Consider the following 14,555-nt stretch of genomic DNA (forward strand, 5'->3'; position numbering starts at 1 on the left):
TTGAATCAGCTTGAGTAATTTGCTATTGGAGTCTATGGGATTCTTTAAATACAAGATCATGTCATCTGCAAAGAGGGAGAGTTTTATTTCTTCTTTCCCCATTTGGATCCCCTTTATGTCTGAATCTTTTCATATTGCTGTAGCTAGGCATTCTAATAGTAATTTGAAGAGAATTGGATAGAGTGGGCATCCTTGTTGTGTTTCTGAGTTAAGAGGAATTGGCTTTAGTTTTTCACCATTAAATATAATGCTGGCTGTAGGTTTGTTATATACAGCCTTTATTGTATTGAGGAATGTTCCATGGATTCCTAAATTTTATAAAACCTTCATCTTAAAGGAGTGTAGGATCTTGATGAATCCTTTTTCTGCATCTATTAAGATAACCATGTGGTTCTTATCCTTGCTCCTGTTATTGTGATGAATAATATTAATTGGTTTGCGTATATTGAACCAGGTTTGCAACCCTGAAATAAATCCTGTTTAATCGTGGTGTGTGATTTTTCGGATGAGTTGTTGAAAGCGATTGGCCAACATTTTGTTGAGAAGTTTTACATCAATGTTCATCAAAGAAATGGGTCTATAGTTCTCTTTCTTTCATGAGTCCCTGCCTGGTTTTGTGAAGTGTTATGATGGTTTCATAGAATGTGTTCGGTAATGAACTTTCTCTTTTAATTTCACTGAAGAGTTGGAGGAATATTGGTGTGAGCTCCGTTTTGAAGGCCTTGTAGAATTCAGCTGTAAAACCATCTGGTCCTGGACTTTTCTTAGCTGGTATGTCTCTTACTGCTGTTTGTACTTCAATGCTTGATATGGGCCTATTAAGATGGTTTGACACATCTTGGTTTAGTTTTGGCATTCCAATATTTGTTAGGGAAAGATCCATTTCTGCCAAGTTCTCAAATTTATTAGCATAAAGTTTTGAGAAGTATTCCCTTATAATGTTCTGAATCTTGGTTGTTTCTGTGGTGATGTTTCCATTTTAGTCTCTGAGTTTATTTATTTGCATGTGTTCTCTTCTTTTTCTGATAAGATTCGCTAAGTGTCTGTCAATTCTATTTTTCGAAGAACCATCTCTTTGTTTTGTTGATTCTTTCTATAGTTTTATTGGATTCTAATTAATTTAATTCTGATTTAATTTCAATTATTTCTTTCCGTCTACTGGATTGGGGTTAATCTTGCTGCTCTTTTTCAAGGAAGTTTAGATGCATCATTAAATTTTTGGTTTCAGATCTCTCCAATTCGTTATGTAAGAGCTAAGAGCTATAAACTTGGCTCTGAGTACTGCCTTTGCTGTGTCCCATAGGAGCTGGTAATTAGTGTGCTCAATTTTGTTGAATAGCATGAACAGTTGAATTTCCTTTCTAATCTCTTGCATGACTCACTCGTGATTCACCAGTGTGTTGTTCAGCCTCCATGTGTTACTGGGTTTTCTTTGGTGGCTTTTGGTATTGAGTTCTAATTTTATTCCCTTGTGGTCAGAGAGAATGCAAGGTATAAATTCAATGTTTCTGAATTTGGACAAGTTTGCTTTGTGGCCTAAAATGTGGTCTATTTTAGAAAATGTTCCATGTGCTGCTGAGAAAAACATGTACTCTTATGCTGGTGGGTGAAATATTCGGTAGTTGTCTGTTAAATCTAGTTGATCTATGCAGCTATTTAGATTTGCAGTTTCTCTGTTGAGTTTCGCCGAGTTGATCTATCTAATGGGGAGATTGGTGTGTTAAAATCCCCAACACTTAATGTCTGGATCTATGTGGGATTTGAGGGAAAGTAGTGTTTCTTGGATAAATCTGGGTGCTCCATTGTTTGGCGAATAGATATTTAGAATTGTAATATCCTTCAGAAGGAGAGGTTCCTTAATTAGTATGTAGTGACCTTCTTTCTCTATTCAAATATTTTAATTTGAAGTCTAGTTTATCTGATATTAGGATTGCAACTTCTGCCTGTTTATGGGGGCTGTTTGTTTGGTAGATTTTGTTCCACCCTTTAACATTTAAAAATGTTTGTTTTTACGGGCAAGATGTGACTCCTGAAGGCTGCAAATAGAAGGATCTTGTTTTGTAATCCAAGTAGAAAATCTATGTCGTTGAATTGGAGAGTTAAGTCCGTTAATATTGAGAGATAGGACTCAGAGGTATTTGGGTGTTCCTGCCGTGTTATCCACCTTTTTGGGGGCTGCGAAACCTGCGTTCTTTCAATGGTTCTTAGTTTCTCAGTTTGGGTGCAGTTTCTTGGCCTTTATTGTGGTCTTGTTGGTTTTCTATGTGTAGGACATCTTTAAGAATCTTTTGTAGGTAGCTGGTTTAGTGGAGATGTATTGTTTCAATTTTTCTTTAGTATAGAAGGTTTTTATTTGGCCTTCAGTTATGAAGGAGAGTTTAGCTGGGTACAGTATTCTTGTTTGATAGTTGTTTGTTTTTAGAGTATTCCACACATCCTCCAGGCTCTTCTTGCTTTTATTGTCTTTGCTGAGGAATGTGAGGATTCTAATTGGTTTCCCTTTATAGGTGAATACTCTTTTCTCCTTGACCACTTTCAGGATCTTTTCCTTGGTCTGAGTTGATCCTGTGTGGATTATAATGTGACGATGGGATGTCCTATTCTGGTCTGGTCTATTTGGCATTTTAAAAGCTTCTTGTATCTGAATAGGCCTATCTTTTTGCATGTTTGGGAAGTTCTCTGCTAAGACCCTGTTAAACAAATTTCCTAGACCATTAACTTCTGTTTCTTGGTGCTCCTCTACACCCATTATTCTTAGATTAGGCCTTCTGATAGTGTCTTCCAAGTGTTGGATAAATCTATCATATTTTTGGACTTGTCTTGGATGGTTGTATGTTCTTTCTCCATAATATCTAGGATGTCTTCTATCCCTGAGATTCGATCTTCTGCATGGACTAACCTGGTGTCGAGACTTTCTACTTTGTGTGTTATTTCTTTTCCTTCTAATTTGTCAGCTTTGATTGCTTCAAATTCTTCGTTGAAGCTTTGTTTTAGATCTGGTATGAACTTCTGTACTTCCTTAATTTGATGTTCAGTGTTTATTCTCAAATCACTTAGTTGATTGTTTATGGTTTCCTTGGTCTTCCATTCCTTCTGTTGGGTTCCATTCAGGATTCCCTGTGTGGTCTCCCTGACTTCCTTCAGCAATTTTTTAATGGATCCCATGAATGCCTGTAGTGATCTTTGTGTATTCTCATACTGCTCTCTTAATTCCTGTATTACTCTTTGCTTAGCCTCCTCCCGTTCATGCCATTCCTGTAGTCCTCTTTGAGTTTTCTCAACCTGTTCATGCCATTCCTGCCTTTCTCTTTGAGTATTCTCAAGCTGCTCACGCAAATCCTGTATCAGTTTTTGTGTAGCTTCCTCACGCTCATGATATTCCTGTATAAACCTTTGGATTGGCTCCTCTCTCTCCCTATCACGCTCACTCAGAGTCCTTTGTATGTTTTCAATCTCTTCATTTATCATGTTTGCCAGCAGTGTTTGTAGAGCTATTTGGGAACTCTCCTCTGGATTATTCATTATCTGTTCTCTCTCATGATTATCATGAGTGGGAGTTGAGATACCCGAATTTGCCATGTTTTTGTGTTTTTCAGGCTTATTGTGCCCATTTGGTATGAAAATAACACCAGTTTTGTGCTAGAACACTAACTTAAGGCAAGCATCAACCAACGTCTGTATTTTCACAGTCAATAGTCTGCTGATACAACTTAGTTCAACAGATATATCTATTCAACCTCAAACATCTATATATTAATGGGCTACATACCGTAAAGAACAATTTGGAAAACCAGAAATTATTAGGTTTAGGGAGACATGTGGGTAAAAAATAGGAATTGAGTGATGTCGGATGGCACAGGGAGAATTAACTTAACTAAGTCCTAATCTGAAAGCAGGAAATGGGTTGGATAGTATGAAAGTCGAGAGAAAAAAAGAAGAAAGAGAAAGGGGAAAAAAGAGACCAGAAAAAAAATAGAAAAGTTAAAATTAAAAATATTATGCAGAACAGAAGACAAACTATCCAGAAAAGAACGTGAATATAATGAGAGAAGGGGAGGGATATAAAGGAGATGTGAAAAACTTAAAAATAAAAATACTTAAAATATTATATAGGTATAAAGAGGTAGTACTTCTATAAGGGAATTTAAGTCTCAGAGGTTTTGAATTATGTAATAAATTTGTGGATTAAGTGTGTACACAATGGGGAGTAGAGTGTAATAATCAACTACAGGTTTATCTGAGGATGTGCAGAACAACAATAAAGTCACATAAACTAGAATGAAAGAGAAGAAAAGGTAAATAGGATAAGAAAGAAAGAAAAAATCTCAGAAGTTCAGTAGAGCTAAACAAAAAACAAAAATATTTTTTTAAAAAAAAGAAAAAAAAGAAAGAAAACACACACACACATATGTATCCCTAAAATAAAAATTATAAGAGGAAAAAAAATTTACTGGAAAACAATTTTTTTTCAAAAAAGGTAAAAATTAAAAATTAAAAAATTTTAGAAAAGAAAAAGGAATTTTTTTAAATAAAAGGTACACAAAAAAAGTTCTTTGATTTTTTGGGGAGGGTTGGGGAAAATCCTATATCTCCCTTCTGTCTGTAACCAGCCTCTTGGAGTCTCTGGTCTGCTCGTGGTCCTGTGTCTTGGTTGGTTTCGTAAGTCAGTTAGTTTGAACAGGCAGAAAAATGATCTGCTTTACCCAGGATTTTGCGGTCCTCGTCCCAGGTTAGTTCAATGGGAGGGAGATCTGTTTTGAGTACCACATTAGAGGGAGATGGCTTTTTCCTCAAGTTTGGAGATGCTGTGATGAAGGTAGGTTCTGGGTAGAGTTGAGGCCTTTCAACAAACAGTAGCTTTTCCCGGGGGCTACTTTGTGAGAAACTCACAGAACCCAGCCTGGGTTTATGTTTACTGAATTTCAATTGATTGTCAAGGCTGCTAAAGGGAGGGGCAGACTCTGGTTCTGATTACCCAGTGAAGAATGCCACTCCTAGGGCTGGCGCCCGAGCTGGGTGACTTTTCCCTGGGTGGAGCTGAGTCTGGCAGGTCAGCATAGGTTCTTATGACCTTCTAAATGATTCTAGTTTTCTTCCGAGCCCTGAGTTGGAGTAAGCAACTCCGCCGAGCTTTGTCAGTATCCAAGATGGAGATCTCTGGTACTGGGTGGGGGGAGGGGTGGCCTTTCCTCCTCTGCTCCCTGAGAATGGGTGAGGACGTCCAGCTGCTACTCAGGCCGAGTCTTCATTCGGGGGTCATCTCTGGTCTGGGAACTGCAGGATGAAGATGTCTGCTCCTTGTCAGTTCTTGCTGGTGTTGAGTAGAATCTGCTCACCCACTTCTTCAGGCTCCTTCTTCCGGACTCTCTGTGATTCAGGTATGGCAGGTTCGGCCACTGCTGCCCCAGTGCCTCACTGGCAGTGGCTGCTGCTGGCAAGAGCTCAGATCTGTCCCCTAGCCTGGATTTTCCCTCTCTGTCCTGCGATCGCACACTTGATGTGATTCTCTGGCTTAGGACTTTTCACTGGAACTCTAAAACTGCTTTCTATGAGAGAACTTGTTTAGCCTCCAGCTTCTCCTCCACCATCTTGAACTCATCCCCCTCCTGTGTCGTTTTATTATTATTTTTTTCCTGTCAGCCTTTGGGGCCCAGGATCCAGGTTCAGCTGTGGATCCAGTGGCTGCAACCTATGCTAGATTGAAGCTGAGTCAGAGTTGCCACGACCTGACTTCAAGCCCTGTCCTTGACAAAATAAAAATATATACATACATACATGCATATATACATACATTAAAAATATTTAAAATTTTTTGAGGCTCCTTGTCTTGGAATTCATGCCATTTTTTTCTGCTAGACATGGGATTTGAACTCAGGGTCTGGGTAAATCTGTAGCATAGTGGGGGATGGTATGCTCACCATGCTGGAAGAGAAGAAAGTCAGACCTGTTCCCAGGGTCTGAATTCAAGTCCTAGCACTGGTATATATTTTAAATACATGGTTTATATCTACATATATATGTTTACTGCATATTGCAGTTAGTGTAGTTATTCATTTTATTTTGTGTTTACTTATTTATTTCAAGAAACCAGAGACCTGTAAAATAACCTGCTCAAGGTTATTTAAAAGATTAAGTGTCAGTGCAAGGGTTTAAACCTGAGTCAGGTTGACTACAAAGCCACCTTCCTCCTGCTTTGCTGCTTTATATCAGAGTTGAGACCAAATTCCGTACCACACATTGGCATCTGGAACTTGGTAGAGCCTTGACATCTGGTCATGGGTCCTTTGAAGGTGCTGATTTATTCACTGGAGTTGGGGAAGACAAAAATCCACAGAAACTCACTCGAGGCAGGAACTTATGGTTCACACCTGTAATCCTAGCTATTCATGAAGCTGAGATCTGAGACTTGTGGTTCAAAGTCAGCTCAGTTAGGAAAGTCCATGAGACTCTTATTTTCAATTAACCAGCAGAAAACTAGGAGTAGAGCTGTGGCTCAAATGGTTGAGCACTAGCCTTGAGCTTTAGAGCTGAGGGACAGCTCCCAGGCCCAGATTTCAGGGCCCATGACTACCACCAACAACAAAAAACTCAACCTAGATATATCAGTGGTAATAAAAGAAGTATATAATATTAGAATCTTTAAGAACTAATAATAAAATTTATGTATCATAATCATGTATAATGTAAAATGTAATATTAGAGTTTCTAAGAATTACATGAATTTTAAGAAATATATTTGAATACCTACATACAACTAGAATATTGCCACTTGAAAACAGGTTTTAATCAATTTAACATTATAGGGTTAGCAATCAGCAGAAAAGCCAGAAGTGGAGCTGTGGCTCAAGTGATAGAGCACCAGGCATGGGGGAAAAATATCTTAGGGACAGTGCAAGGCCCTAATACTAGCACACTCAAAAATAGCAGCAACAACAAAAACCAAAGAAAAAGCATAATGTGAATAATGTTATACATATACACTATATTAAAAGGTTATATACACTATTATTAAAACAGTTAAAAGGTTATATATATACTATTATTAAAATAAGGTTATGTATACTATATTATTTTAAAAAGTAGCCAAGTTTGGTAATGCATATCTATAATCCCTGCACTCTGGACTCAGGAGGATTAAGAGATCAAGGCAGTCTGGGCTACATTGCAAGACCCTGTCACAAAAATAAAACCCAAAACAAGAAGCACTAAAACTAAACCAAAACCAAACAAGATATTATTCTTCCTGTATTATTATTATCATTATTGTTGTTATTATGATTATTCCTGAATGCCATTACATATAGAAGTCTGTTTTCTTTTCTTTTTGCCAGTCCTAGGGCTTGAACTCGATCTGGACACTATTTCTTTTTTTCCTTCTTTTAAATACTTTTTTTTGTAAAAATACTGTACAGAGGGGTTACGGTTATAGAAGCAAGGTAATGAATACATTTCCTATTGAGCATTGTTACCTCCTCCTTTGTTTTTCTCCTAACATCCTTACCCTCCCCATCTCCCCAACTACACTCTCTCCCTCCCCCTTCCCCGCTTAAATTGTAAAATTCATTTTTCAATATAGTTTCTTGTACATCTCATTGTCACAATGGGTCAATCTGTATACCTATTTAAGAATTTTGCTTTTTCCCTTCCCCTCCCCAAGCTAGAGAAGTGTATATATAAGATGCAGGGACCGACGTCAAATACAGTGAAAATGGGTTATACCATCGGGGAGGAACATAGAAAGAAAGAAACAAACAAACAAAAAAACATGTTTCTTTGGGCCTGGCTTACTTCACTTAATATATTTTTTTTCCAAAGTCTTTCCATTTCCTAACAAATGGGGCTATGTCATTCTTTCTGATGGAGGCATAGAATTCCATTGTGTATATATACCACATTTTCTTGATCCATTCACCTACTGAGGGGCATCTGGGTTGGTTCCATATCTTAGCTATGGTAAATAATGCTGCAATAAACATAGCCCTGCTGCTAGCTTTAATGTGGTCTTGTTTGTGAACATTTGGGTAAATGCCCAAAAGTGGGATTGCTGGGTCATAGGGGAGCACTATGTGGAGTCTTTTGAGGAACCTCCTTTCCTGCTTTCCAAAATGGTTGAACAATCCCAACAACAATTCAGTAAGGTTCCCTTCTGTCCTTATTTGCGATAACTAGTATATTTCTGAGTCAAGCAGAAAAGGTCAGGTAAGTTGATGTTAGGGAAATGAACCCTAAGATATGTATTCAAATGTATTTTTCTTACATGTGATTGTCTCTAATGCATTTATAATATTATTTCTTTGTTGCTTTGTAAGTCCCTCCCCCACAGTATAACCCCTGCTTTCATTGTATTTTATGTTGGTATAATTTGTGGAGGGGAAGGGAAAATACAAATCGTTTAAATAGGGATACAGGTGGACCCATTGAAACAATGAGATGTACAAGTCGTTATGTCGAAAACGAACTTTGCAACACTCGTGGGGGGGAAGGGGGAGAGGAGTATTGGGTGGGTGAGGGGAGTATAGGAAGGGATGGGAAGGGAAGGGGAAACAAAGGAGGAGGCTACAATGCTTAAAAAGAAAGGTACTCATTTTCTTGCCCATGTAATTGTGACCCATCTGTACAGTATTTTCACAATAAAATAAAAAAATGGAAAAAAATCACATGGTACATTATAAATACATTAGGAACAATAGCAAGAAAGAAAAAAAACCTTCTGTCCCTATCTTGGGGTTCATTTCGCTTAGACTCCACATAGAGCTTCCCTATGACCCAGCAATCCCACTTTTGGATATTTACCCAAATTATCACAAACAAGACCATACTAATGCTACCAGCACAACTATGTTTATTGCAGCTAAGGTATGGAACCAACCCAGATGTCCCTCAGTAGATGAATGGATCAAGAAAATGTGGTATAAATATATCATGGAATTCTATGCCTCAATCAGAAAATTAGGAAATGGGAACTCTTGGAAAAAACTATATTAATTGAATTATGCCAGGCCCAAAGAAACATAGGTCCCATGGTTTCCCTTATTTGCAATAACTAGTGCATGTATAGGATAAGCGGAAAAGGTCAAAAGCTCTGTACATAGGACCAAATAAGATGATGTTAAGCAAAATGAACATTTTCTGAGCTTCTCTTGCTCAAGGTGATCACTCTACAACTTGAGCCACAGCGCCATTTCTGACTTTTTTGAGTAGTTAATTGAACATAAGATTCTCCAGGAGCTCAGCCTCATGATTAGCTAGGATTATAGGCATGAGACATCTGCAATCAGCTGCATATTCCTTTAATGGTACCTGAGACAGTGTGGACACTCCAAATGCACATGAAAGTTTTAGAATTGTTTAATTGTGCATAAGCTGACAATGGGAAGAAAATTTTTGGAATCATTAAAAATGTGTTTCTTCCAATGGATCTTTCTCGCCCTCCTCTTTCTCTCTCCTTCTCCCTCCCTCCCTCCCTCCTTCCTTCCCTTCCTCCCCTCCTCCTCCCGCTCTCTCACCCTCTTTCCTTCCTCCTTCCTTCCTCCTTCTTCCTTCCTTCCTTCCTTCCTTCCTTTCTTCCTTCCTTCCTTTCTTTCTTTCTCTTTCTTTCTTTCTTTCTTTCTTTCTTTCTTTCTTTCTTTCTTTCTTTCTTTCTTTCTTTCTTTCTTTCTTTCTTTCTTTCTTTCTTTCTTTCTCTCTCTCTCTCTCTTTCTTCCTTTCTTTCTTTTGTTGTCTCTCTCTGTGCCTCTGCCTCTGTCTCTCTGTCTCTCCTCTCTCTGTCTTCTCTCTCTCTCTGTCTGTCTCTCTCTTACTCTTTCTTTTTGCAAGTCCTGAGGCTTGAACTCAGGGTCTGGACACTGCCCCTGAGCATCTTTTGCTCAAGGCTCTACCACGTGAGCCACAGTGTTACTTCCAGTTTTTTCTGTGTATGTGGTACTGAGCCATTGAACCGAGGGTTTCATGCATGCTAGGCAAGCACTCTACCACTGATCCACATTCCCAGCCCCCTTTTTTTTTTTCTTTTTTTTGTGAGTGGACAGCCGTTTTGCACTTTTTCAAAAAGGCCACAGAGATGAAATGCTGGAAATATTAGAGAAATTATTAGTGACCTTGCTGGGTAGAAAGAGTGCTCCAAATGGGAAGTTCTTTGATGAGCCCCCATGACATTTCAAGGTTGCTAAGAAAATTCTTTTTTTTTTTTTTTTTTGGGTCTGGTCGTGGGACCTGAACTTTGGGCATGGGCACTAGCTCTTCTGCTCAAGGCTAGCGCTCTACCACTTGAGTCACAGCGCCACTTCCGGGTTTTTTTCATTTTTGCTTATGTGGTGCAGAGGAATTGAACCCAGGGCCTCAGGCATGCAAGGCAAGCGCTGTACCACTAAGCCAACTTCCCAGCCTGCTAAGGAAATTCTTGTAGCAGGTTTTTTGCTTCCCCACCCCACCATCAGTGAAATAGTCAGCAAATGAAACAATGCATCTGAGCATACTCAATTGCTAGGAAAACAAATCAGCTGTATAAAGGATTTCTCTAATAAGAAGCAGAAGAAAGATGACAGAGCTGTGTTGTGTTCTGTTCCCTTGGGGGAAATTCTTTGGTGATGAGCTTTTCCAAGAGTCCAGGGCTGATAAACTTCTCACCTCAGGAGTTCCTGCCCAGGCTGTGGACATTAAAAACCAGACACAGAGCAGAGACCAGTCCCACAGCCCCAGGCAGATTCTGCAGGGCAACAAATACAGATCCGTGTGATATAGGGACTTTTTGAACACCTTTAAGTCTAAAGAACTGGCGACTATTCCTGAAATAATAACCCCAACTTCTTTCATATGTTTAAATTACTATAATTAAAAAACCGCACCATTTTCCCTACTGAGGAATCAATATTATTTCAATTAGTTTAAATCTTTCTTTATTCTTCCAAAAAAAAAAAAAACCCCAAACCTTCAATGTCAATAAAATGTGACATACTAGGTGGGAAAGTTAAAATATAGAAATAAAAATGTAAGTAAAACTACTACAGCCTGACTACAGGGTACATGAATGCATAGCTTCCATGATGTATTAATTTACCATTCCCTTGTAAGTCTCTATTCTACTAAAATCGCTGCCATCGGTTTTTATGGGTACAGTTAGTGCTAGAGTTTGGGTTTGGAGTCGTTTAGTTTGCTTTTTTTTCTCCCACTACCCTCATAGCTTTGCCTATCAAGAAATCCAATTAGGTTAATGTAGAGAGTTGCCTGTTTGAGGAAGTTCATGATGCTCAACCATTAAGGAGTATGTCTTATATGAGATTCATCTAACCGCAGCCCAAGTTCTCTATGCAACAAAAGAAAAAACTGATGAAATTCAAGGAAGATTCTGGAAGGATGACTCAATGGATTGTTAAAGCTACTAAGTGATTCACTATTGTAGTTAGGAGGTAAATCTTCCCTTCAAAGTTCATGGATACTATGGAACAAATTCAGGTTTTACACAAACAAGAGGTGTAATTGCTCTGGAATAAAAAATCTTATATATCAAGTCCTAGAAAAGAATGGTGTGAAACATGCTCTCAGGAAAAACAACTAAAAGACACAATGCTTCTGTTTAGTGTTTAGCAATGCTGTGAATAAATTAAAGTTTTTATACCGTTAGTAAAAAGAGTTTTAACCAAGTTGTTTATTTTAGAGAGTGGAAAATTGATGATTGGGGGTGGGGGCGTGGAGAACATGATGTGACTCACCCTGTCTGGCGTTTATTTCTTCCTCTGATTCTTTTTAGTCTCTCTCCTACCCAGAATCTTATAAATTGCAAAAATTCTTATTTGCATTGCAGTGGTTCTTATTTTTTTATATCTCTGTATAGCTTTGGGTCATTTTAACTACTTTATACCCACAAGTGATCCCTAGATACCTACGTATCTTAATACTCAGACATTTACTTATATGTTGATAGTTTAAAAATATGTAATCATATTTATATTAAAAAGAGAAATATCAAGTACTACATTTTTGTTTTTTTTATTTTTTATGTAACTAGCCAAAATTAAATGTATTGAAAAGGGATGGGGGTAGAAAAGGATAAGTAGTGTGGTGGCTTGTTTATCTAGAAATATTATTTACATGAATCAAACAAGAAAAAATGCAGGAGAGGTCAACTTCAAAGTGAAGTTGGGATGCTTTCATATTTGTCTTTTTTTTGTTATTATTTCTTAATTGGAGAAGTATGCAGTAACACCTAGACAAGAATTCCCTTAAGTCGCACAGTCCCTAAGACCCATGAACCTCCTCTCTTTCTTCCCTCTCCCCCACAAGTCCCTCCCTCTCTCCTCCTTCATCCCTCTCTCTTTGTCTCTCCTGGTACAAGGGCTTGGGGATAGTCTCTTAGCTTTTTCACTCATGGCTGACACTCTACCACTTGCATCACAGTTCTACTGCCAGTTGTTGTGATTAATTATCAAGAATGTCATAGACTTTGATGCCTGGGCTAATTTTGAACTTTGATTTTCACAATCTCAACCTCCTGAATAGCTAGGATGATTGGCTTGAGTCACCAGTGCAGAGCTAGATTTGTATATTTATGTATTTATGTATGTGTTTATTTATTGGAAATCCATTCAATTTTATCTGAACCCTAGTTATGGAACTCAAACATTAGGATTGTGGTAAATTGGGTCTGAGGTAGTACCTTCTCCACTTATATCCACAGAATTTATGCCTGTATTATGCATTTTGAATATTTGATGTCTAGAATGCTAAGATGGTCGTTCCTACAGGTCAAAGATCTCGATCTTCAGGCTCTGTCTCACAATCTAGGCTACCATCCCTAGTTTAGGCTTTAGAATTTTATATACATATAATTTTAATCAAGAATAGTTAATTCTGTATCTTTTTTCCATTTATTGTTTTATTTTTTGTGCTGGTATTGTAACATGAACTCAGAGTTTTATCACTCAAGGCTAGCACTCTATCACTTGAGGCACATCTTTACTTTCAACTTTTTTTGGTAGGGAATTAGAGATAAGAGTCTCATGGACGTTCCTAACAAGACTGGCTTTTCAGTGGGATCCTTGGATTTCAGTTTCTTGAGTAGCTAGGATTACAGGCATGAGTCACCAAGGCCTGGCCTTATTTTTTATTTTTATTATGAGGGGACCTTTTAAAAAATCTTTAAGTAATTGTACAAAAAGATTTCAATTCAACATGGTTGTTCATTAGTACAATGCATCTATATCAAGATCATCTAGTACTGTAATCTTTTGCCCTCACTTATTTAATTTGCAGAATATGACATTGCAAAGGAAAAGCGACTGAAACTGGACATGCAATTCATGGAGCGAATTCCTGTGGCTGAGATAGAAATAGAAGAACATCTTTTGTGAGTCACTGTGATAGCTTGCACACTTCAAAGCCACTTTCTTTGAGGAAGATTGGTGATGAAAGTTCTAAACAAAACTGAGGACAAACGGCCTGGGGTAATCTGAATTAGGGAACAAGTGTTTTAGGGGTTTCATTAAAAGTAAAATTGCACTTTCAGTGCTTGCCCTAATGAAGGTGTTAAAGAAAACTTCGCTATTATCATTATATTTTTATATTTCATTGATTGTTTCTCTTTTATATTATAGACATTTATATTTTCCTTCACATATAATCAGAGGCTTATTATTGTTCAATTTTTCATGATCGGCTCTAATGTCATATAGACAGGAATCATTTTATCTAAAGGAAAGGAAAGAGAATGCATGTCTTTTCTACCCCCACTCTGCCCTGCTGCCTGCCAGTCCTGGTGTGCTGTCCCTGAGCATTTTTCCTCCTTCTTATTTCTCTCCTCTCCTCTCCCCCATCTCTCTTTTTTTGTTTCTTTCTTCCTTGCCAGTCCTGGGGCTTAAACCTGGGCACTGTCCCTGAGCTTCTTTTGCTAAAGGCTAGTGCTCTACCACTTGAGCCACAGTGCCACTTCCGGCTTTTTCTGTGCATGTGATACTGAGGAATCAAACCCAGGGCTTTCTGTAGGCTAGGCAAGCACTCTACCACTAAGCTATATTCCCAGCCCCAGACCTAAGTTTTTTGCTCAAGGCTAGCACTCTATCACTTAAGGACCAGCTCCACTTCTGGATGTTTAGTGGTTAATTGGACATAAGTTTCTCTGACTTGTCTGCCTGGATGGACCTGTGATCCTCAGATCTCAGCCTTCTGAGTATCAAGGATTACAAGCATGAGCCATAAGTATCCAGCTAACATAAAAAATTTAAACAATTAATTAATTATAAGGAACAAATCATAAGGTTATCTCTATATGAGAATCGTGTGACCATAACCCTTCCCTTCCCTTTCCTTCTTTATGTTCTCTTCCTTTCCCCTCATTTCTTTTCTCTTCTTCCTCTCCCTCCTCTCCCCGACTCTGATCTCCACAGTAAAACAACACGGCCACCTAGTGCCTTCTCATCCAAGCAACATATTTACAGTGAATCACAGACTGCATCTTTCTAAAAGATTTATTTTAGCCAAGCATCCATGGTTCAAACCTGTAATCTTAGCTACTCAGGAAGCTGAGATCTAATGAGTAAGCTTCCAAAGCCAGCCCTGGTGGG

Source organism: Dipodomys merriami, unplaced genomic scaffold (assembly GCF_024711535.1).
Source record: "Dipodomys merriami isolate MVZ:Mamm:240054 unplaced genomic scaffold, mDipMer1.0.p SCAF_698, whole genome shotgun sequence".
In the NCBI taxonomy this organism is placed as follows: domain Eukaryota; kingdom Metazoa; phylum Chordata; class Mammalia; order Rodentia; family Heteromyidae; genus Dipodomys; species Dipodomys merriami.